This window comes from Vulpes vulpes, chromosome 15 (assembly GCF_048418805.1).
Source record: "Vulpes vulpes isolate BD-2025 chromosome 15, VulVul3, whole genome shotgun sequence".
In the NCBI taxonomy this organism is placed as follows: domain Eukaryota; kingdom Metazoa; phylum Chordata; class Mammalia; order Carnivora; family Canidae; genus Vulpes; species Vulpes vulpes.
Genome location: NC_132794.1, coordinates 53,918,756 through 53,942,274, shown reverse-complemented (window position 1 = coordinate 53,942,274; position 23,519 = coordinate 53,918,756). Strand labels below are relative to the sequence as shown.

The 23,519-nt window shown below is 40.8% G+C and overlaps 1 long non-coding RNA gene across 1 annotated transcript in view; it reads left to right on the top strand.

Annotated features, from left to right (window-relative positions):
• The window catches only part of LOC140595801 (uncharacterized), a 53,198-nt gene extending 30,181 nt beyond the window's left edge, over positions 1-23,017 (top strand). Inside the window, exon 2 of the long non-coding RNA XR_011997682.1 lies at positions 20,777-23,017. This is a non-coding gene — a long non-coding RNA (uncharacterized lncRNA). The remainder of the gene's footprint in view (positions 1-20,776) is intronic.
• Positions 23,018-23,519: the final 502 nt, after the last annotated feature.

Genomic DNA, 23,519 nt, shown 5'->3' with positions numbered 1-23,519 from the left:
CATTTAGGGATAAGGATCCCTACCTTACCTAAGGATCAGTTCTACTACCCTTCAGTGCTCTGAGCTTGGTGACCAACATTCAATAAACTGTTCAGGGTTTTCAAGACTACATATTGAATTAGAAAAAATCTGCTAACTGTATCTCCTTTGCTACTCATCATGCTCTGTGGGCTTACTCCCCTTGACATATTTTGGGATTTGGGAAAATAAGAGAACCACATTCTTACTCTGCTCTGATAAATGAGGAAAGCTGTGTGCAGCAACAAGATTCTCTTGATCAAACTGCTTTCACTGCACCTGCATTTTCCTCCCATTTGAACTCGCGCCGGTAGACTATTTAGTAGATATAATTCTTGTTCACCCCAAAAGTAAACTTATTTTCCCTTTGTAGTACCATGGGTTGAGTCTTTAAAAATATCAGCAAGATCAATGGCAAAGTCACGTGCTCGCTGACAATTTGGCAAAGAGCTCTTGTGCAGATAGAGGCACAGAGCAAAGGGAAAAAAATGCCATTAATATTCTCAGTGCATTCAGACCAGTTTCCATCTTTCAGATGTAATCTTACTGTGTATGAGGAATGCGACTGGAGCAGGGAATGCAACGTAGGTAGAATGTCTGAATGACACACACTTGTTGTCCCTTACTCCCTATGGGCGGTTTTCCCTATCTAGCTGTCCATGGTGGCACTGAGCCATAAAATGCACTGAGATTTTTGTAGAATAGTCCTTCTCCAGTTTTTGGACTACACGGACTCCTCTGAGACAAATTTTCTGTATTCTTCTGTGAACCTGCTTATTACAGTGGAGGAAATGGACTGAGGGCATAGAAACGGTCACGGGACAGGTGATTTCGTCAATAGTCTTCAGTCCCAAGGCTAGTGCCCTCTGATCCATTCCAATCATGCTTATTGGGGTTGTGCCCTATAACTTCATTTCTGGCTTGTGTCTCCTGGTGGAGCACTGAGAAGGAGAAAGGGATGCAGGAGAGGAGAGCGGTGGAGAAGGGAAAGGAAATATGAAGTGGGCTTAAGCCAGCCTATCAGATGTACTTTCTTTCACCCACTTTCGCATTCCTCTTCCTCCTAACCTGTGGACAGTATTCCTTGCCTTAGTCTCAAAGGACCTTATGGTGTACTTTCCATTTAATCCAATAATGATAGCGACATCACTGCAAAACTATACAGAGCACTCACAATCTACTGGAAAGAAGTTGCTTAGAACACACAAATTACCCGATCTCTTCCTTATGTTTTTTCTCCCCCTCTTCTTTTTTCATCTCTTTTAAATATTAGACTGGCCATGGACTTCACCCAGATCAAAAATGTTACCCTCTACTGGAGTCCTCCAGACAACCAGTAGACATTCTAAAGCGTGAGAACCACTGTTCTAGGAATTCCTGGTATCTTGAAAAATTCCAATAAGAATTTTGCATATGTATATGATTTATCAATCAGAACTTTCCTTCATCTATTTGTACCACGTGTGTTCTTTCATGGCAAATGGAGAAAGTCCAGAATATCTTTGATAATGGGGGTTTATTGCAATCCCTGTGTTATATCCACTCAACCTCACAGAGAATAAGAATGGTAGCTCTCCACTGTTTGGAATATTGCTCAAACTTAAAGAATTCTTAGTCTCAGTGCAAATCAATAATCATAACTCCTAAGAGAGAGGATATGATCAAGTTAGTTTTCACCATTCAGTACCAAACACACCACTTAGAGATTAACCTCTGGTCATGTGGCCTTGTTTATGTCCAGAAGGACACCATTTTCATCATTTTCACCATTTTCATCAACTTTATCAACATCATCAGCATCCTAACACTTATTATAGGCCCTATTATAAGCATTTTACATACATAAACAACATAAAAGTTGTTAATTGTGTCAGTATCCTCATTATCCTCATTTTTGGTTAAGGAAACCGAGGAACAGAAAGGTCAACTTACTTGCCCAGGGTCGCTCAGCTAATAATTGGAGGAGCCAGAATGTTGGCTCAGGGCCCATGCTATTACTTAATAACATATTCATACATCCTTGTTGGCCCTGGCTTATCAGCTACCCCTAATTCAATCAGATAGGCTAAGTAAGGTGATAATCTCCCCTGTGTCCTATAGGCCTATTGCTGTGACAGTTGAGTCTTTCATTGCTGGATCATGGGGAAGTCCTGGGGTCCTTAGGAAAGAGCTAGAAAAACCTATTTAGGGCTGGGGGAAGAGCTGTTTTTCAATTGGTAAGGAGGAAGGATTTCAATATTTTAATAATGGGTAGTCCTCAGTGACACGTATAGCTCTCGGAATATGTATGCATACTCATAGTACTCACATTCTGTTTACTTTCCCTTAATTGAAAGTCCTGTTTCCTCGTAACCACCAATAAAGGTGCCAGTTATAACACCTCTTCTCCAATACACACAACACCATTTCAGTAATGTACCATTTGTACTATTTGTTCTATTTACTTTAGGAGCAGACAATAGCTACATGGTGTACCTTTGAAGCCTATATCTGAAATTAGTCCAGATTCTCATTCAGATGAAATTAAATCAGATGAGATTAGTTCACACAATGAAGTTTACATGTATAACTCCTTAAAGATTATTATTAAAAAGGAAGAATATGTTCTGAGGGCCAGACAGCACCTCATTTTGCATTTAAAAAGTATAAGTCTGTTTAACAATCCAGTAGAGTCCAGCCATAATCTAAGTAGAGCCTAAGTGAAACAATGTGGGAATCAAATATAGAAATTATTTTACAAAGAGTTCATTTAATGAGATTGGAATGAAATCATGAATAAGGTGTATACAGATGTAAAGCTGAAATTACCACCCAACATTTTAAACATTCGAACTGACTTAAGTATGTTACTGAATGCAAATAATTTACCCTAAGGGGAAACTAACTGCTTTAGGAGTAACTATAACAAACCTGAAAACAAATGGTGTTCTCTGGCCCAATGTTGTAATCAACTTCTGCATACAAGATGCATTTTATATAAGAGGAGAATTGACTTGCTGTGCCTGTATATAAACCCCTAACAGTCTTTCCTTTCCCCCAAACCGAGCGAGCCATTGTAACTTGGACAAAGTGAAATACCTTCTTCTTTTTAGGCCATGTAAGCTTCATTAGTCGAGAGTTCAAGGTCCTAACGTGATAAGAAATTTGAAAAACCACCACAACTACTCAGGGCAGTGAAAGCTACATTTTCCATTGTTTTCCCTTCACCTACCAGAAAAGATGCATCATGGAGATTCTACGAGGTACTGCAGCAGACAGAATTCTGGTTAATTCCAAGGATCACACAGGCAATTCTTCTGGAGAAACTTATAATTCTGAGAAGACAACTTTAGGGAAGCAAGGAAGCAAATCTCATGGATATGCTACCTTGAGAAATATCAGAGCCAATCATTCTCACTTTTTTTAAAAACTGTAATAAACAAGCTGAATGGGATAGCTTGAAATTGCCTCCACATATTTAACTGCAGGGTGATGAAAGGTAGCTTTTCTCATTAAAATGGTCCCAAGAAAGTCTGTTTTTGTTGGTTTCCAGTTCCTTATGAATAGCTGATAAGCAGCAGCCAATTGTCAAGTTGCCAGATGGAAATTGGTTTATTGGTTTGAACCAATTTGACATGGCAGCTCTTCTCACGTGCCAAGCCTTGACATTTCTCATGTTGTGTCTGAATTATATGCCCAGAAGGACTTGGGTCCTCTCCTCTGATAGCCTTGTACCTTACACCAACTCGAAGTCTTAGAAGAAATAGGGAAAATTTACGGCGTTAAAAATGGCCCCTTTGTGACAATAGTGTTGCTCAGTTCGATATCTACTCAGGTTGAGAGCATTCTCTTAACCTCAAACATGCCAGTCCTTCATAAACCACTCCTCCCCTAGGGGATGAGAATATGGCCCAACCCGATACTATAATCCTGGTTACAAGCTGATGGGGTGGATTTACTATAATTATAGGGTACCCAAGCTTCAGGTTAAGGCTTACTTCCTTGGCTTTGAAAGACAGAGGTCACTTTGGTTTGACATATTCCATTCTTGGGGGCTATTTTATTCTCTCTTTATTAGAACTGCAGTGTTTTAAGTGAGAACAACAATGAATAATGGCCAGGGACAAAGATAGAATTGAGGTGCAAGAGAAAGCTAGCCATCACTTCTGAACCTTCCACTGTCATCCCAAGGCAATTTGAAATAATTTCTATTCTAGGATAGGTGAGAAAACTCTGTCATAATTCAATCAATCTTAGGGGCTTTCTTCCCCTCACCCCCCAACAAAATTGTCCAGTAAAGGAATCTGAGAAATCCTTCTGGTGGGATATTTGTACTGCATCATATCTAGCTTTGTCAAACGTTTATTTATTTGTGTTGATTTGTGAATCTTTAAGAGGTTGTTCAATTCAATCAGCTCATTCTACTGATGAAGAAGCTGAGGCCTCTCAGAGAGTGAGTGATTTACTTAAGATTCCAATGTGAGAATGTGGAAAACCTGGGATTGAACATCAATTCTCAGGATCTGTCTGAATTGATTATGGTAACATCCCTGCAATGCAACTCACTGCTTAATAATAATCCAATTTGTATTAGCAACCTCCAATCCACAAAGTGGGAAAAAGATTTAATAGATAGATGTCCATGTCAGAGGGAGTAGAAGAATCCAGCAGGAGAAAAGGCTCCATCTGACTTTGTTCTCCAAGTTCACATATACACTTTTTAAAAAAATAATTTACTTTTATATACCGGGCACAATTTTTAACATTCAAGATGAGATAGAAGTAGAGTGTGTTTCCAATTTAAGGTTAAGATAGGTCATGGTTAGAATTTTGTTGGTAAGGGAATTGAAAACATATGTTTGAAGTTAACAACAAGATACTCATTGCTGCTTCAGATGCCCAAGACTCAACTTCATTCATGATTCAGGACTCTCTGAACCATAGACACAGCCATCACACATTAGAATAAAATCTAAAGGCTAATTTATTTTGCCAAGCAGTTCAATAGATTGTTATTTCAATTTTTAAAAAATGTATAAATTAGATTTATTCATCAGAATGTCTTATGTAATAGGGAAAATGTAATGTTCAATTTTTGAATTAAGGTAAAATAGACTTCTAAGAAAGTGCATATAAGGTTTTGGTTTTGATGAATCATCACAAACTAAATGTATTCCTATAAGCAATGCCTAGATGAAGAAATAGCACATTACTAGAATCCCCTCCGGCCTCCTTTTGGTCCCTAACAACAACACCCCCATCCCTAGTAACCACTTTCCTTTCTTCTAACCACTTACACTAGTATTTCTGGTTTTGTACATATAAATGGAATGATACAGTATGTATTTTGAGGGCATCTGAGTTCTTTTGTTCATCTTGTGCTTGTGAGGACACCCATATTGTCACATTTGTTTGTAATTGCTCATCTATCCTGCAACTGTCACATTTATTTAACTATTCTACTCTAGTTGGGTGTTCGGAGAGTTATCCTAAAGATTTTTTATTGTGTTGAATTGTTTGCAGGAAACATTAACTCAAAGGTAATAAACTCACATTTTAGAAGTATGGGTGCTTTAGAAGCTCACACTATGGAATTTTTTCCCCCAAAATCTAGTTTGCATTTTTCTGTGTGTATTTGGATTTATGTCCTCCTGACCAACAGTTTCTGTTGAGTCGTTCAATGGTTAGAACCTGAGCCTGACAGTAGGAGTTTTAACACTGCATGCTCCAGTCAAAATGAATGGCTAAATTACTGTGACATTAGTAAGCAGGTAATTCATTTCCCATGCCACTGCTCTTCACCTCGAGTTGGTTAGCCAAGCCTTTTCAAAAGCCCCAACTTGTTTGACCTGCTCCCAGTTATAGTCCATTTTAAGCTCTTCTGTATAAAATGCAATCTTGTCAAAGGGAAGACACCTGCTCCCAGCAGGAGGGTTACTCACCAACTGCCAAATCCTTTGTTACAGTGTCTAGAAATGAAATGATCTTTCCATCTGGAACATGTCTGCCGCCATGACTGCCGGCCTTGGGTTGACTGCCAACCTCTGCTACAAGAGAGAGGCAGAGACATATGAGAGGAGGGTGCTGGAAATGGATGTTGATGCGTTCTTGATATTGGATTTTAAAGCTAATTTACTCTGAAGGAGGAGTATTTAGTTTCTGGGTGTCCTCAGCAAAATGTGCATATTTCTGGGTCTGGTTTCTCCTGTGACCTCAAGTCTAGCTTATTTACTTCTTCTTACCTATTTAAAAATTTTTAGGGATCCCTGGGTGGCGCAGCCGTTTGGCGCCTGCCTTTGGCCCAGGGCGCGATCCTGGAGACCCGGGATCGAATCCCACGTCGGGCTCCCGGTGCATGGAGCCTGCTTCTCCCTCTGCCTGTGTCTCTGCCTCTCTCTCTCTCTCTCTCTCTCTCTGTATGACTATCAAAAATAAATAATTAAAAAAAAAAAAAGAAAAAAAAATAAAAATTTTTAAAAGCCTTCATTAATTCTCATTTTTTTCTCTAAAATATTCTAAGAATTTTTCAAGGCAGGAGAATCCAGTGAGCTGCTGCTCTGCTTCACTGCCCTCCCCAGTAGCATGGGACACTGGGGTCCAATTGCAGTTATATCACACAGACCATAGGTCAGTCCCTTTACAGTCTGGGCCTGTTGAAGAAGGCTCCTCTTTCTAGCTGTTAAATAACACTGTGAGCTGAGTCCATTTGATGGCTAATTGGATGCAGTTTTTCATACCAACCCCCTTCTTCCTGATTGAAAATTACCAATGTCCCCATAATTTCCAGCTGCCTGCTCTTCAGAGTCATGAAGAAGCAGAGGGCTTCTAAGAAGTTTGACTATTTATATCTCCACTGTGTTGTATCCAGAACATAGACACATACAGTTTTCAGGTAGTAGATTATTTTTAAACCACATAATGGAAAATGTATACCAACATAAAGAGAGCATTTTATTTAAAAATCAAAGGATTTTTCAAGATTACTACTCTCTGTTGAAATTCATTTGAAAGAACTCTAAGATTTCAACCAGGACTATTTGCTCTGAATAGCATAAAGGCCACCCAGTTTGGTGCTTTAAGATAGAATATTGAGAAAGAAAAAATTAATTATTTAAAGGCATTCTGTAAAATGTAAGACATGTACATGGGACGTCTGGGTGGCTCAGTGGTTGAGCATCTGCCTTCAACTCAGGATCCTGGAGACCTGAGATCAAGTCCCACATCCAGTTCCCTGCATGGAGCCTGCTTCTCCCTCTGCCTGTGTCTCTGCCTCTCTCTCTCTCTCTCTGTGTGTGTCTCTCATGAATAAAGAAATAAAATCTTTTTCTAAAAATGGCACAAATGTATTGTTATTTTAACTGACCTCCAGGAGTTAAATGTCTAAAAATTATCTAAATGTTCTTGGTTTCCAGATTGAGTGTAATCCTAAAAACCAGTGACCACCAAACTACAAAACAAAAACCCTTCCCCTATAGAAACTCAGTTCTAATCTCTCACTCTAATTTATTTCTTCAGAAGGTAAATAACCTCCCATGAGCTCCATCTTTGTGTCCCATTTAATTAAAACAACACTAATCACCTACTAATCTAGCTCTCTCTTAACAAAGTATTGTATTCTGACAAGTGTGTGGGTTTTTTTTTGTTTTGTACTTTTTGTTTTTTAATTTGGTTTTCCTCCTCCAGGGAGAAAAAAAAAAAGAAAGATGGGAAAAGGTAGGTATAGGTTTGAGGTCAGCAAGGAGATTTATGTAAGAAAACTAAAATACCAGGGGAATCAACTCCATTTAGCCATAAAGCATTTCCCACTGCAAGCTCAGGAAGGATTCCAATTATTTACAAACAGATAACATTGTGTAGCTCCCCCAGTATTACAGATAAGTCACCAGAAAACAACTAGTTTGACAAAATTGCCTAGCAGCTCATTAACTGTACAGCTCTGCTAAATATCCACCCTGGGCATCCCTTTGGAATTTGCTAAGAAAACTGAGGGTGGAATGAGTTCCCTCACCAGTATTCTGGAAGTCATAAAATAAGAAGTAGGAAATGGGTTATACCACTGATGCACCAATTCTATCAGTTGAAGGACTTGTTTTGTTGTTGTTGTTGTGTGTGTGTGTGTGTGTGTGTGTGTGTGTGTATGTGATTGAGAGAGAGAGAGAGGGAGAGAGGCATTAATAGATGGTAAACATCCAGTAAGAGTATCTAAATGGGAATCCCTGGGTGGCTCAGAGGTCTAGCGCCTGACTTCAGCGCAGGGTGTGATCCTGGAGACCCAGGATCGAGTCCCACATCAGGCTCCCTGCATGGAGCCTGCTTCTCCTTCTGCCTGTGTCTCTGCCTCTCTTCCTCTCTCTCTCTCTCTCTGCCTCTCATGAATAAATAAATCTTAAAAAAAAAGAGTATCTAAATGTTCTGGATCTTCTGACTGTGAATGAATGTTTCATTACAGTCTATCCAGGAGTAGATCAGCTTAGTGATCACTAGAGAAAGGTGTCTTTTCTGGTTCAGTTTTTGAGAGTGAAATGTTGTTTTCTTCATCTTAATGTAGAAACATTCCTATTGGACTATGGAACAATTGGGAAGGAATTCAGCCATTGTAAGTCTGAGACTCTGAGACAAAATAGAGGACTACAGTTTACAGGTGCATGTTTAAAATCCTACCAAGCAACATTTTTGAAAGTTTCTCTTTTATTTTCTACTGCCCTAAGATGTCTACCCTAAGAAACGTGAGAGACATCCAGGTCACTTCTATGTTTTGGTTGGGCAGAAGGGGGTGAGGGAGGCTCTTGGTGAATTATAAAATAAAAATAAATGCCAAAATAAAAATAAAAAAATCTGATACAATTTAAGTATTTGCATTTAAGATGTTAGCACTTTGAAAACAGAAAATGCAGTTTAATACAATTGTGTTATTCCAAACATAGAGGATTTATTTTAAAATTTAAATCATTGCCACCTATAAGTAATTTAATCTGGTAATGGAACAAAAGTTTAAAATTACTGGATGAAGGTCATCTTCCAATCCTACTAGTTCATCTTTGTAATTACATATATAAATAACTTCATTTGGAGATAATGTCAGAAATCTAAATTTCAGGCAGCCATGGTAATGGGAGGCCCCAGCCACAGGACCTCTACTGCTTTCATGCTCCTGATAAGCTATCACCTGATTTCATTTCTACCTGTTCATGATGCTGAGTAAGGTCTGAGTCTGGGAAGAGATTTCAGGAAATGGATGATTCTCAAAGGCAAGTCCCTGAACTGTCACTTGTTCAGAATAATCTGGAATTCCCATTAGAAATACAGATTCTGGGACACCTGGGTGGCTCAGTCATTGTAGTGGTGACTTTTGATTTTGGTTCAGGTCATGATCGGAGGATCTGGGGATAGAGCCCAATGTTGGGCTTCCTGCTCAAAGGAGAGTCTGCTTCTCTCCCTCTCCCTCTGCCTTTTCCTCTACCTCTCTCTCTCTCTCTCTCTCTCTCTCAAATAAATAAATAAATAAATAAATCTTTAAGAAAAAAAGGAAATCGGATTCTTGGCTCCTCTTAAGACCTTCTGAGTCAACATCCTTGGGGTAAGTCTCAGAAATTTGCATTTATTACAGTGCCTATGTGGTTTTAGGGGCACAGAAATGTTTGAGAATCACTGAGCTTTGGGTTGGGATTGAGGATAATGAGGACTGATTTCAGATGTGACTACAGTTGCCACCCACATTCTGTGTGGTAATGCTACATTCTGATGGCCATGTTTTAATTACTTCTATCCTTGGGGCCATCTGAGTCATTCACTCTATGGGGAATGACTAGGGACATTTTGACCAGGCCAGTCTTCAAATCCAATTTTCTTTTTTAACCAACCTAGTCTTGCTCTTATAATGAAACATGTGAAGCACTCTGGGCCCAAGAAGCTCCAGCGGTCTCCTTCCTGGTGGGGTCTGGAGCCACTGCTTTAAAGGAAATAAGCCTGTCTCCTCCAAAAAAAATGCTCCAGAGAACTATGAAAAATACCTGCCCTCCACCATGCTTCTCAGGAATTTACCCTGCAATAGGTGCCCACCAGGGAGATGAAGGCAGGGTAGCAGGGCAGGGCTGAGCTGTATCATCCCCCAGTAGCCTCGCTCTACACACTATCTCAGCCTCAACTCCAAAAATACACAGGCTAACATCCTTCCCCAAGAGTGAGATAGAAGTTCAGACACTTGTGGCGAATGCGAATATGCTGTTCCTAAGAACCTGAACATAGGTCAGCCTTCCTATACCATCCATGCCTACACTGCATTCTATTTGTATAGAAAAAGAATATGTTCAATGGCTAGGGAAAAAAAAAAAAAAAGGCCTGGCCCCTCCCATGGACAAGGCCTTGGGAAGAGTCCAAAGAACAGAACTGGACAAGTCCTGAGAACTGTTTATAAGTGAGCCCTTGCATGGCATTGCAGACCATACTGTTCCCTTAACGTAACCGGCGAGCAGTGTGTGGGCCACACACAATTCCGTTAAGTTGGGTGCTGAGGTAGCCATCCTGGCTTGGGGGGGGCCTCAGCTAAATTGCATCCCTGAATGAGAAAGAAGAGGTGAATGCGGCAGATAAATTAGAAAGCAGTACATGTGTTAGTTGCTACTCTTATGATTAACAGCAATCAGCAAATTACTAGGTGATGTCACTTGCTAATTAATCATCTCTTTTGATGGAAGGATTCTTCCTGCTGCTACCATGTCAAAACAAAGCTTTTTGAACCTATTAAAGTTATACATTGTGTTGGCACTTGTTTTCATTCTGACCGTTACATTTTATATCATAAAGAGAGTTTTGGGGTACTGCTGAGGAGTTATATTTATTCCTCCCATCCCTTCCTCCCCACTGAAATCCTTCCCGGCCCAGCACAAATGTCACCTTCATCGAATTTTCTGACAGCCCTCTCTCCATCCAAAATTAATAGCTCATTTCTCTGCATTCTGGAAACTTGTAATTTGTACCTGCTTGAGCATTTCTGTCCTGCTGCCTTATCTGCTAGCTGTTTCTGCTGTCCCCTCATAATGGTCTCTGGGAAGACAGGGGCCGCCGTGCCATCTCTGCTTCCCCAGATGCAGGGTTTGCAAATAGCAGACATTCATCCACAAAATTCAAGTTCGTAGTCCTACAACAGAAGTCACAAACTGGCCAGCCTCAGGCCAGAAATATCTACATTTGTGACATAATCACCCACTGGACGTCTAGCATTCCTACAGCCGTAAGTACCTGAACAGAGTGGCAGTTGCGCCTGTAGAAGGGACATACTCCCTCTGCTTTCCCATAATTGTTTTTCCATTGTTTGTATTACCTGCCGGTCCTCCACAGACACCCTTCTCACAGAGATACCATTCTCTGGCATTGGTCAGGAGTAAATGCCTCCATGAACGAGTGCGTGACTATGCTTCTGGTGGGCGCAGTTTGGAACCAAAGACTCTGTTTGCTGGGACAGATCATTTACAGGTCAGCTGGTAATCAACTGGTTTGCTTTGCTTAGTGACCTAATTTAATTTTTTAAGGTGGAAAAATGTGACCTGATCATATTTTGTTTAGTTGTTTAAGGACGAGGGGCTTTGTAGAATACAAATCAAGCTTTAGCCTCAAGTCAATATAGATGAATTAATGCAAACATTCACACCTAGTTCTTATTTGGTCTGAGTTTCCAGTAAGGTGATACTTTCACGGTCTTCCTCCCTAATCACTCCTAGGAATCCATACAGAGGTTTATAGGTTGACAAGGTTTTCTCTACCTGAGGTCTCTATCTCCCTACTTCCCACTTTTTCCTTAACCTGCTCCGGCCTGGCCTCTGATCCCATCATGCTAGGGATAGTTCTAATATCGGCTTCCATGTCACCATGGAATATTTTTCAGTACTCTTTGTATCCAGTCGCTTGGCAATTCTTTTACAATAGACCATGCTCCCTTTTTCCCCCGAAGGTCTTTCATCCTTTGGTCACTAGGGTACCACATTTTTCATGTATCCCTGGTGGCTATCTGGCTTCTCTTTGTCCGAAGCTTCTCCTTGTGTATCTCCCTTCACCTGATGATTAATACTAGAGTTCTTCAAGGCTGAACCCTGCTCTTCTTTTCTTGTCATTCTATATATTCTTCCTAAGAATCATATTCATGTCCTTTCCTTTAATTACTATTCATATGCCAGTGATATAAAAACATATTTATAGCCCATATCTTTTCTTTGGGCTCTAGACACTGGAGTCCACTATCTACCTGACATCTTCACTTGCATGCCTCAGGGGCATCTCAAGTTGAATTGATCCAAAAACAAATTCACACCAGTTCCCAAGCCAATTCTTTCAGGGTTATCTTGCTAGCAAATATCACAGCCATCCAGTTATGCAAGTGAGAAAACTGGAAACCATCTGCCTCACCTACCTCCCCACCATATGGTTTCCATCACCAAGCCTGATACTCTGTCTTCCAAATGCCTTGAAACTGTCCCCTTGTCTCCATCTATGCCATCCTACACTGGTCCCAGCTACATTGTCTGTTAACTAAACAGCTTAGCATGTCAACTGGCTTCCTCCATTTTATTCCTGCCAGAGCCAGAAGAATCCGAATGCAAATGTAACTATGCTTACAGGGCCCTTTTGGTGGCTTTCCCCTGTTCTTAAAGACCAGAGTCCCTGAAAAGGCAGTACAAGACCTGGCCTCCACCTATTTCCTTAGGTTCACCCATCGATACCCAGCCAGGTGCCAGACTAGATCTCTCCACATTTCTACATGCCGCAGACTCCTTCCCATAACAGGGCTTTTGCTCACATGGCTTTCTTCTTTTTTTTTTTTTTATTTATAAATTAATTTTTATTGGTGTTCAATTTACCAACATACACAAAAACACCCAGTGCTCATCCTGTCAAGTGTCCCCCTCAGTGCCCATCACCCATTCCCCCCCACTCCCTGCCCTCCTCCCCTTCCACCACCCCTAGTTCGTTTCCCCGAGTTAGGAGTCTTTATGTTCTGTCTCCCTTCCTGATATTTCCCACACATTTCTTTTCCCTTCCCTTATATTCCCTTTCACTATTATTTATATTCCCCAAATGAATGAGAACATACACTGTTTGTCCTTCTCCGATTGACTTACTTCACTCAGCATAATACCCTCCAGTCCCATCCACCTCGAAGCAAATGGTGGGTATTTGTCGTTTCTAATGGCTGAGTAATATTCCATTGTGTACAGAGACCACATCTCCTTTATCCATTCATCTTTCGATGGACACCGAGGCTCCTTCCACAGTTTGGCTATTGTGGACATTGCTGCTAGAAACATCGGGGTGCAGGTGTCCCGGCATTTCATTGCATCTGAATCTTTGGGGTAAATCCCCAACACTGCAATTGCTGGGTCGTAGGGCAGGCCTATTTTTAACTCTTTGAGGAACCTCCACACAGTTTTCCAGAGTGGCTGCACCAGTTCACATTCCCACCAACAGTGCAGGAGTGTTCCCTTTTCTCCACATCCTCTCCAACATTTGTTGTTTCCTGCCTTGTTAATTTTCCCCATTCTCACTGGTGTGAGGTGGTATCTCATTGTGGTTTTGATTTGTATTTCCCTGATGGCAAGTGATGCAGAGCATTTTCTCATGTGCGTGTTGGCCATGTCCATGTCTTCCTCTGTGAGATTTCTCTTCATGTCTTTTGCCCATTTCATGATTGGATTGTTTGTTTCTTTGGTGTTGAGTTTAATAAGTTCTTTATAGATTTTGGAAACTAGCCCTTTATCTGATATGCCATTTGCAAATATCTTCTCCCATTCTGTAGGTTGTCTTTTAGTTTTGTTGACTGTATCCTTTGCTGTGCAAAAGCTTCTTATCTTGATGAAGTCCCAATAGTTCATTTTTGCTTTTGTTTCTTTTGCCTTTGTGGATGTATCTTGCAAGAAGTTACTGTGGCCAAGTTCAAAAAGGGTGTTGCCTGTGTTCTCCTCTAGGATTTTGATGGAATCTTGTCTCACATTTAGATCTTTCATCCATTATGAGTTTATCTTTGTGTATGGTGAAAGAGAGTGGTCCAGTTTCATTCTTCTGCATGTGGATGTCCAATTTTCCCAGCACCATTTATTGAAGAGACTGTCTTTCTTCCAATGGATAGTCTTTCCGCCTTTATCGAATATTAGTTGACCATACAGTTCAGGGTCCACTTCTGGGTTCTCTATTCTGTTCCATTGATCTATGTGTCTGTTTTTGTGCCAGTACCACACTGTCTTGATGACCGCAGCTTTGTAGTACAACCTGAAATCTGGCATTGTGATGCCCCCAGCTATGGTTTTCTTTTTTAAAATTCCCCTGGCTATTCGGGGTCTTTTCTGATTCCACACAAATCTTAAAATAATTTGTTCTAACTCTCTGAAGAAAGTCCATGGCATTTTGATAGGGATTGCGTTAAACGTGTAAATTGCCCTGGGTAACATTGACATTTTTACAATATTAATTCTGCCAATCCATAAGCATGGAATATTTTTCCATCTCTTTGTGTCTTCCTCAATTTCTTTCAGAAGTGTTCTATAGTTTTTAGGGTATCGATCCTTTACCTCTTTGGTTAGGTTTATTCCTAGGTATCTTATGATTTTGGGTGCAATTGTAAATGGGATTGACTCCTTAATTTCTCTTTCTTCAGTCTCATTGTTAGTGTATAGAAATGCCACTGACTTCTGGGCATTGATTTTGTATCCTGACATGGCTTTTTTCTGTCCGTATACCTCGATTTCCAAACTGCTCCTCTTCAACTAATTGTTTCTATTTCTTTGTTGGATATCAACTGAAACATCACTTCTCCAGAAAGTCTTTCTTGACCTCCTTTAGTGTGTCCTCTCTGTAATGGAACTAATTATAGTCTGTAATTATAAATTCATTTTGTGACACACTTAATGTGTCTTTTCCACATTATGTTTTTGCTCTTGTCCCTCTAGGACTATCTCTAGGCCCTATGTAATGCAGGGGGCAAATATATATATATATATGTATATATATATATATTTATATATTTATATATTTGGAGATAAAAGAGGTTAGTCACCAAATTAGCCATCAGAAATATCTGAGCCCTAAGTCTATCCCCGCCAAACACCCTGTTACACTTCAAGTCCCTTCCCATTTCAAAGCAATACTGTATGTAAGTTGTTTGTAGAACAAAGTTGATAGAAATGCTTTAATTGAAAATAAGAACAGATTTCTGTGTACGAAGCTCCATACATCTCTACTCACACCCCAAATTTAAAATTCTTTTGTAGTTTCAAAAAGTAAAGTGTCATAGATGGATGGCTAATGGTAGAATATTTAAATTACTTCAGTAAAACCATTAAAGAGAAACTGGGAACAATATTTTGATTGATGCAGCACAGCAAACAAATTGCACTGATATGCCTCTAAATTGCTACTATCATGATCTTTAGCAATTGTATAGCGTAAATCATTACTCAATCAAGCACTCAATATACCGTATGAGCTCTAAGAAAAATAGACTAGATATGATAATTAGGCAAAAGTGTGATTGTTACATGAAAATGAACATGAGGCTTGTATCAATTTCGTGGTTGTGTACAGTCATCTTGGTCCTCGTATATTGTACCAACAATTATTCCATTACTTTGAGATTCCCCGTAAAGCATTACTACACACTCAAACTCAGGTTAAATTTCTACATCTGAAACATAAAGAATATGATAACGTGGGCTTAGATTAAAAAAATAATAATATTCCACAGATTTACTGATTTCAAATTTCCAATGACCATTTTCCCAACTGAAAATTTTCTGAATTGGTTGCTGGGGAATGGTGGAACTGCCCTCACAGCTTTTTCCTGAGAGCATTGTCAGGCAGACATCAGGAAAAGACAGACATAACTGAGAAGCCAGAGATCATAGAAAAATTTAAAAGTCAAAGAGCTGTATTCTCTAGGCTCTGAAATATCTTTTTTAAGGCAAACGTATTAATAATCAAAGACGAGTGTCTTTCAAGCAGTGTGACTGCCAGTTTCTCCAGGTTTTTCTCTTTGGTCTCTGAAATACCAGTTTTCAATGACACCAATTTATCTGAATGTAAAGTAGAAAATGTCACATGTTCTGTACACTTGGTGCTCCTCATCTGGATAGTTCCCAAATCAGAGTAGACCTTTAGTGAACACGAGGTGAGAGATGGTCTCTAGTTAGAGCAGAATGCGATTTGAGTCACCTTTTCAGCAGGCTTTCCGACTCGGCTTTGGAGTTGTTTTTTATTTGAAAGCTGATCAATCGCCCACCTGCAATGTGACGTCAAATGGCGTTAGTGCTGTGCTGCACTTCTGAGCATTGGGGATCATTCAGAAATCGAATCTTCTAACACAAATCAATGACCGCCATTTATCTTCCAAAGGCACATTTGACTAATCAGATTCTCTCATTTTCCTCTATTCTGACTTTCAGCCCTGCTTCCTATTAGATAGAGGAGAAACACAGAACTCTCCTTTCAACTGCTTTCCATACAATTAACATCAAAGAGAAATAAGTGACTCACAGTCACAGATAAAAAATTAGCCAATTATATACTGAAACTGGGACAAACAATTATGTCAATAAAATCGACTGGCACAAGAAGCCAGACCCATAAAACCAGCACATTTGGCAGAATCGCACTCTCCTTCCGGTCTGTCACCCACTAGCACAACTGGACAAATGGACAATGGATACCGGAGACTGAAAGAAAAAAAGGTCATGACTCTGGTGGAGGGCCATTTAGGGCCAATTTATCCAGCAAGACTGGTGAGTCTGGAATGGATGAAAAGCTCTTTCCCTTTCCCCTAAGCAAACCTGCACATAAAGACATTAACTTAGCAGCTTTTAGGACAGATGAATGTTATTTTTCAGACATGATTATTTTTTCCTGGCATATAATTTGGAGGGGAAAAGAGCCATCAGTTTAAAAATTTAAATACTTACATCTTTGAACACTATTTGCCAGACAGTAGGAATGAATGGTTTGCTTCAAGGTCGTGCCTCGACGCAGTGAGACAACCAGCCGGAAATAGCCCCGAGCCCCCTACCACACCATCTTAACAGGACATCACTCTCTGAGTGGTCAGGGCAGATGAGACACATCCACCTGGATTGAGTAGACAGGCCACAGTGATCCAAAGTGACGGATTCTATTGCTCCATGGTCTTTTTGTTCCAGTTGATTAGACACTGCTTCAATTTTGACTGGTATACAGACGGAGATGCTCAATGCATTCCAATTTGCAGTGATATTATGAAGGGGCTAGAAACAGAGCTCTCATTGGTAATCTGGAGCCTGTGTGGTACAGATGAGAAGCTAGAAGCTCCGTCATCCCCAGTGTCTGAATCCCTCCCCAGGAGAAAGTTAGGTGCTTAGAGAGGCTTATTAACTATTGAAGGCCATTCAGAATACTGGTTAATGGATTATTGCTACAGTAATGCACTCTCACCCTTGCAAGAGAGCAGAATGGCCATTTCCGTGGGAGAGGGAGAAATGTCACTTAAGTTTGGCCTCTGACCTCCTCCTAACCATCTCTAGGCATGCCATTTCCAAGGAGAGTAGCTCCATGTATTATTGTCAACTGTGGGGTAGTGGAGGGAGCTTGCATCTAACCAAGACATAAATTTGGATTCTCATAATTAAAGTATGTTCTTAAAGTCCCAAATGCTGAGAATAAATTTCTCATAACCAAAAAACAGTGTGGACACAGTATATGAAAGCATCACTTGCTCTTTTTGCTTATCACTGGGTTTCTTTCTTTCCCTATAAGACCAGAATTCCATTGGCAATCAAATGCCCTTATCTGTCCGAGGAAGGGAGAAGTGGAAGTAGGACCATCTAACCCCTGCAGGGTCCTTTCAGATTAAACCAAGTATCTCCTTGCCCAGTGCCCAGAGGGCCAGCCCTGGAACATGAACATGGAGGATGGAGAATAACCAGCCAGGGTTGGCACAGTACCCCCTGCTGTCAACAGGACATGAGGAAATGAGCCATGTCTTGAGACATCCATGTGAAGGTCTGATGACCATGCAGAGTGGCGGGCACCAGAGTTGGATAGAAAAGTCTTTGACATTTTATTTTTCATGTTATGTAACAGATTTCTGACCCCATTTATCAAGCTGAAGACTCAGATTCCACTATTCTTAAAAGACAACAGGCTTCTCTTGCATGAGTTGAAAAATAAAATCCCAAAATCAGCTAGCTCAAAATCCTCAGCAATCTTCTTTTCACTGTTTTTCCTCCTCACAACTGACCTCCAAGCTAAAGTCCATTGTGAATGGACAGAAGTCTCTTGCCGGTAAGTGATTTTGAGAACCAAAAGCCAGCTGTAGGGAGGAGGGGTCATCCCTTTCAAACGTGTGGGGCCTCATGGAGTCTTTTCTTCATCCCCATGCTGAACTTGGATAGCAGTGAACAAAGCAGCCGTAGCTGAATTTCTCTCTAGCATGTAGACTAGAGAGTCTACACAGTGCTAGATGGGATAGAAAGAAGAGCCACCGGGATGGGCAGCCTGAGACATGCCTTCCAAGCATGAAAATACTCGGATTTTAAGCTTCTCAGCAGCCCTTTCGGTGAACACCGGCAGAGCATACATACGTCGTGTGGAGGGAAGAGAGGGTGCAGAGAGGAATGCTTCTTGACAGTCTGTTGTCCCCCCTTTTAAACATAAATTGATAGATTCATTTTAGGGAGGGGGGTTAAGTTTACAGAAAATTAAGTTGGAAAGTATAGAGAGTTCCCATGTACTCCCTCACCTTCCCCCACATTTTTCCTTATTATGACCGTCTTGCGTTAGCGTGGTTTATGTGGCCACACCCATGAGCTGATACTGATACCTGAATATGAATTCAAGCCCATAGTTTACATGAGGGTTCACTCTTGGTGTTTTATATTCTGTGGGTTTGGACAAATGTAGAGTGACCTATATCCTCCACTGCAGTATCATATAGAATAGCTTCATTTTCCTAAAAGTCTCCTGTGCCCTGCCCTATTCATCCCTCCTTCTCCTAAACCCCTGGCAACCACTGATCTTTTTTCTGTCTCCATAGTTTTGCCTTTCCTGTATGTTAACTGGGATCATAGAGAACGCAGCCTTTTCAGATTGGCTTCTTTCACTTAGTAATATGCATTTAAGTCTCCTTTATGTATTTACATGTCTTGATAGCTCATTTCTTTCTATTGCTGAGTAATATTCCACTGTCTGGATGTGCTACAGTTTATCCATTCATCAAGTGAATGACATCTTGGCCACCTCCAAGTTTTGGCAACTATGAATGAAGCTGCTATAAGCATCCATGCACAGGTTTTTGGTTTGACACAGATTTCCTGCCTTTCTATTTTTTGAATAGAACTTCGAGAATTGGGGTTAGAAAGTCTCAGTTGAAGTTCTCATCCCTCATGGACCAAGGAAGAAAGACAAGAATAATAACCATACGCCCCAGATGTAGCACACTGCTGGGCAATTGTAGCTGCACAGTAAATAGTGGTGAAACGAACAACCAATGACCTAATAAAGAGGCTCCCTCAGGGTGTTAAAGACTGAATTTTGTCCCCTCAAAATCCATATGCTAAAGCCTTAACCCCCATTACTATTGCATTTGGAGATCAGGCCTTTAAGGACATAATTAAAGATAAATGAGGTCATAAAGGTGAATCACTAATCTGATAGGACTGGGGTCCTTATAAGACGAGGAAAAGACACCAGAGCTCCCTTTCTCTTTTCACATGCACACACAGAGGAAAGATCTCATAAGGATATCGTGAGCAGGTTGCCGTTGGCACTAGAGGAAGAGCTCTGTCACCAGAAACCAACCTTCACACCTCCATCTTGGGCTTTCAGCTTCTTCCAGCAGACTGACGGACTGGTCTCCTTGGGGTTGTTGCAGGAGGTTAAGGGGATGGAGAGGAAGCTTTGTCTCTTCTGGGCACCTCTGTGGATTTACACAGTTGAGAGTTCACTTATCCCTAGGCTAGGTTGTAGTCTCCTCCAGTAGGCACGGAAAGGGGCTCTAATAACGCATCCCTGATAATTTTCTTGGAATTAATTCTCAGTTGTAAAAATACAGAGTCCTAGAGGTAGAATTTCTGGGTTAAAGGATATATTCAGGTTTAAAGACTGTTACATGTATTGTCCAATTTCCAACTATACCCCTTTACATTTCTACTAGGAGCTTTTTAAAGAATTCATTTTACCACATTTACCAATGTTGGCTATTATTACTATAAAAGATGAAAGTAAAATGAACCTTGTTAACTTCATAAGCAAAGCACATCTGATAGCTTTGGAGATTTTTGTTTGGAAATTATTAGCGTGGTGTATTTTTATATTTTTACAATCATCTGTATTCCTTCTGTGACTTAAAATTCATACCTTTTGTTCCTTTTACTATGTGATCATGTTTCTCTTATTAAGTTGTAAGAAACCTTTATATATTGAGAAAACTGATGCGATCAGCTAAATTGCACATTTTTTCCGTGACTTTTTTTTTGACATTTAATTGTGTGTAGGTATTTTTATGTGCAAATCTTTTTAACTTTTATGTTACTACAATAAATTGATCTATTTGGTTTCTGCTTTAACATCATATGCAGAAATCCTCACTCATAGCAAGGTTAAACATTTTATTTCTATATTTTCACCTAGTATTTTGTTGTTTTGAGTTTTGCTGTTAAATGTTTAATCATCCTGGAAATTCTCTGTGTATAAAGTGTGCAGTAGAAATCTTCTGATTCTTTTTAAAGAATTGCAAACCAACTTCCTTCTCTCTCTCTCTGCCATTTTACAGTATTTCTCACTGACTTCTTGAGAAAATCTGAACTGAATTTGAAGATCTTCCATCAACAGTGGTCAAGAAAAAGAAAGCTAGGGAGACAGAAAAGAGAGAAAAAAGGGAGATCAAGGGGAAATTTTTGGTTTAAAAATCCAAGTATAAAAGTCACTTTGGTTTCTCCATCTTCTAAATGAGCAGGCTGGACAGGATAATCTGTGGAGCCCTGTTCCAGCTCAGTTTTATAGGATTTGAGGATTCGGAGGGCAAACCACATCTCTCATCCCGTCGTTCTCAAAGGAGCTAGTGAACACCAAACAACTCTAAGCTGAAATGACTTTTAAGCTCATGAAATACTGCAGCCCAAGAGGATCTACGAGAAGAGAACTTTTAACCTCAATTGAATCATTTTGCTGATAAGGACAAAATCCTGGGGAGGTTAATGGATCTGATCCAGGTCCCACAAACCATCAGTTGCAGGGGGTCTGGGGGCTGGGCCCGCAGATCTGCATGCCGCTCTCCTCCCTCCCATTTCTCCAGCCATCGCTTCATTTCCTCTTGCCTTCCTTTTCTTATTGCAGCTTTCAGTATGAAATTCATTTCACTCTAATCATGATTGCTCCCATCCCCTGGATGTGACACTGTTTGACAGTGAAAGCTGAGAAAGAAGGTGACTTGCAGCAGGAACAATGTAATAGAGAGAGTCTCTCTCTTAGAAAATTTACCACTGATGGCCACCGTGTGCTTCAGCCTCCTCAGGCACTTTAAAATATTTTCCCCTGGGAGCTTAGAGATCTTTTCAGTTCTCTTCTGAGAATCTGATTGCAACCAAAGCAACAGACTTCCATTTTTGCCTAAAAGCAACAAAATGATTACCTATATCCTTAATTTAAATTCCCACTGACAGCTCAGACACTGTTGCAGCTGGAGGGGCAAGCTGACCTTCACATCTATTGTCAGCGTAAAGACAGAGGGGAATTTTATTGACCAGAGAGGATAATATGCATTAGGGAAGCCGAGCAAGGATGTTCTGACCTATTGGAATACAGTGCAGGGTCAAAGGGCACAAAATTCAGGCCACATGGCATCGTTAGCGCAAATGCCAATTGTGTCCCTTTGTGCGCTCTGCTGCGTCACTCGCCTGTCTGTACCTTGGGGACTGGCAAGAGAGGCTCTTTCAGCTGCTCTTTGCTTATCTCTGGTATTGGGAAGAGCCTGCTCCCAGCCCCCATGGGGCTGCCTCTTGAAAAAAAAAAAGGGAAAACAACCGATTGCAACATTGCAAATCCCAGAAATTCCATCTGCATATTTTCAGAGCCTCTGGTACACTGGGTCACTCCTTAGGGGGACAGACTACTGTATTTGCCTTTAAAAATGAACCCTCAGAAATCACTCAGGGGAATGCCTGAAAGAAAGAAATTCCTCTTTCTTTCCCCCGCCCGCTCCCCTGCTAAGTGTCTCTGAAAAGCGCCTCTCCAGGGACACTTGTTCCTGGTATTATCAAACTCCAGTAATGCAGGGGACCCCTGGATATTTTTGTTGTTCACTTCTTTCCTCACTTTCCGTGTATAGAAAGAAAGGGGGGAGGCTCAGGGGCCCATAAGAAGTTCATCAGATGTTCTCAGGGGCTGCCGAGGCTATTGCAGAGATACAGCTCTCTTCTGAGTGGCAAGCACAGGCCTTTGTGTTTGATTTACATTTTCTCATTATATAGGTATTACTAGTATTCCCATTTGACCAATGAAGAAACTATGGAACAAAAACTTAAGTAATTTCCCAAGGTGACACAGAGAGCAAGTATAGAAGGTGTGATACAAACCCAGGCATTTGAGCCCTAAACCTCATGCCCTTAATCACTGCCCTGTTCACCAAACCTTCCTGTCTCTCTCTCTCTCTCTCTCTCTCTCTCTCTGTACAGATGCTCTTGATGCCCCACCCAGAAGCCCTTTAGTAGGCAGCACACCACCCATTAACTACTGTCTGTGTTGACTGTTACTAGTTCATGGCCTTCTCGATGCCCAGGAGGTTGTAACCCCCTTCATACCTTTTCAGTTCCAGGAGGAGCTAATAGAACTAAGTGACCAGCTTGGAGGTACAAAAGACACCCTCATCCCAAGTATGACCAATCATCACATGCGATTCCTCCTCCAGAGTTGTTTGTAGGCTCAGGTCTCAGTTGGGACAAGATCCACGCTTAGCTTTATTTCTTTGCCCTACTCATCTTTTTTGAGAGCAGTTCCTTAATAAATAATGTGAAAAGAATCCCCTTCTCAGACTCTTCTTCCAGCCGGTCCAATCTCAGACACTTGCCATCATGCTTCTCTCTATCCCTGTGTTTTGGTTTCATCTTCAGACTAATTCTTTCTATGTGGCATCAAAACAAGCCCCAGTAGCTCTGTGGTCTCTGTACCTGGAGAGAACTCCTCTTTGTCTCTTAGTATTTTAACAGTCCCTGAAAATAGGCTCTCATTGACCAATCTGGGTAACATGCCAATGTGTTGGGATGAAGTGAGGTCATGTGATTGACAGGTAAACAAGAAGAGAAGCAATACCTGCATAGAAGGGTCAGAGATGCCAGGAGGGAATAGTTCAGGGGGCCATAGAGAGTGACAAAATGATCCAAGGTTGCTTATAACACTTGTTGGCATGTGACAGTCATCACAGAGAGAACTTGCATTCACGCATCCTACTGGGCTGGAGTTAGGAAAATGATCACCATGGCTCAAATGTGTGGCTCTCAGTAAGCATGGAGCCAGGGATT